This window comes from Dendrobates tinctorius, unplaced genomic scaffold (assembly GCF_039654945.1).
Source record: "Dendrobates tinctorius isolate UK_male_01 unplaced genomic scaffold, ASM3965494v1 ptg000854l, whole genome shotgun sequence".
Classification (NCBI taxonomy): Eukaryota; Metazoa; Chordata; class Amphibia; order Anura; family Dendrobatidae; genus Dendrobates; species Dendrobates tinctorius.
The window spans coordinates 17,501-20,000 of record NW_027362490.1 but is presented as its reverse complement, the minus strand read 5'-3'; positions in this window follow the sequence as shown (position 1 = coordinate 20,000).

Here is a 2,500-nt window from a genome sequence, read left to right as displayed (position 1 = left end):
ATCGATCGGAGGATAAGACCGCTCTGAGAGGACATGGACGAGAGGGGCGTCCGCCTTCCGGAGCCCCCCCTTTCGGACGAGGACTCCGGATTTGCCCCCCGAAAGCCATCACCTCCAGAGAACCAGGGACCGCCGAGGGAGGGTCTGGTCAGGCTTGGGTACCCCAGCATTGCCTCTCTCGCTTGGGATGCACGATCGGCAAAAGTCCCTCTCGGAGCTGTGGAAGTTCGGTCTCAGCCGGAGTGCGCAACTTCCAGACGAGAGGGACCACATGCCAAGTCGCCTACCCAAGTCGGGGAACCAGAGAAACAACTGCTTTCTATCGGGGTAGAGAGACGACACTCTCTCAAGTACATTCTGCCAGAGGTGCGCATTCCTATGTATTTGCATTGCGGGACAACGTCCCCACTTTAAGGGGACGAAGTCGGAACTGTACCCGGCCTCAAGTCACTGTAGGGCGGATGCGGCACCTAGAAAATTCCTCATTCCGGTTCTTTTTCACTTAGTCGTTTTTTTTTTTGGCAAGAATGTACCCCAGGATGGCCAAAAAGCCAAAGCCAGGGACTGAGAACCATCGAGCATGCTCTGAGGGGACATAGTCAGAGGGGGCGTCCGCCTTCCAGAGCCCTCCTTCCCACGAGGACTCCAGATTTGCCCCCCCCCCCCTGACAACAGCCATCGCCTCCAGAGAACCAGGGACCACCGAGGGAGGGTCTGGTCGAAGCTCAGGTACCCAGGATAGCTTCTCCGGCTTGGGCATGGACCGCCAGACAAAGCCGCGGACCATGAACCATCCAGCCTGCTCTGAGGGGACATAGTCAGAGGGGGCGTCCGCCTTCAAGAGCCCTCCTTCCCACGAGGACTCCAGATTTGCCCCCCTGACAGCCATCACCTCCAGAGAACCAGGGACCGCCGAGGGAGGGTCTGGTCAAAGCTCACGTACCCCAGGAGAGCTTCTCCGGCTTGGGCACAGACCGCCAGACAAAGCCGCGGACCATGAACCATCCAGCCGGCTCTGAGGGGACATGGTCAGAAGGGGCGTCCGCCTTCTAGAGCCCAAACTCGGCCACGGACTCCAGATTTGCCCCCCTGAATGCCATCACCCTTCAGAAGACCAGGGACCACCGAGGGAGGGTCTGGTCAGGCTCAGGTACCCCAGGATCGCCTCTCTCACTTGGGACGCACGACCAGCAAAAGTCCCTCCTGGAGCCGTGGAAGTTCAGTCTCGGCCGTATTTTGCAACTTCCACGACAAGAGGGACCACCTTCTAAGTCGCCTACCCGAGCCAGAGAACCATAGGAACAACCGCCATACATCGGGGTAGAGAGAGCCCACTCTCTCCTATATTCTCCCGCAGGTGCGCATTACTATGTATTTGCATTGCGGGACAATGTACTTCAATGAGCGGGACAAAGTCGGAAATGTATCCGACCTCCTGGAACTGTGCGGCTGCTACAGCAGTCAGAAATTCCCCATTCCGGTTCTTTTTCACTTGGATTTTTTTTTTTGCAATTTTTTGCCTAAAACGTATTCCTCCAACATGTACTAGCTCATGACACTTGAAATTTTTGAGCCAATTGATAATAACAGCTTTTTAGAGCTCAAAAACAAAAAAAATTTGAGCGAACAAAAAATGTTCGAAAATGACCTCAGCTCCTGGAACTGTTTTCGGTACACCTCCAGAGAGGCTCCCCTGCCTGGAAGTCTGTCACTGCTCAGCTCGAAATTTTTCTAAGTCCCAAAATTCGGTTTTTCATCCAAAATTCAACTTTCTGCCCAGGATCCACAAACTTTAAACCCAGTTGGGGGACCCTCCCTGGGGGCCCTACAACATACTGAAGCCCCCCTGTGGTGGAAGTAGGGGAATTTACTTATTTTTACACAAAATCACAAAATTCCATTTTTTGTTCGCAAAACACTTTTTTGTCCTCAAGAAACTTTTTTGTCCTCAAAACACTTTTTTGTCCTCGAGAAACTTTTTTGTCCTCAAGAAACTTTTTTGTCCTCAAAACACTTTTTTGTCCTCAAAACTCAATTTCTTCCATAATTCGACTTTCCCCCAAAAAACCACACATTCTACCCTCATGGGAGGCACTCTCCCTCGGGTCCCCACATCATATTGACGCCCCAGAGCGGTGGGAGAAGGGGAAATCTGATTTTTGCACAAAAATCCAAAAATCGCTCTAAGTCCAAAAATCCTGAAAATTTTTCTAAGTCCCAACGGTACTTTCTGAAAAGTGTACCCAGGCCCCTGGAAGCCTCCTAGGTACACCTCCTGAGACTCCCCCCTTCCTGGAAGTCTGACACATCTCGAAATTTTTCTAAGTCCCAAAAACTGGTTTTTGCTCCATAATTCGACTTTCCCCCCAAAAGCCACACATTCTACCCTCATGGGAGGCACTCTCCCTCGGGTCCCCACATCATATTGACGCCCCAGAGCGGTGGGAGAAGGGGAAATTCGATTTTTGATCAAAAATCCAAAAATCGCTCTAAGTCCAAA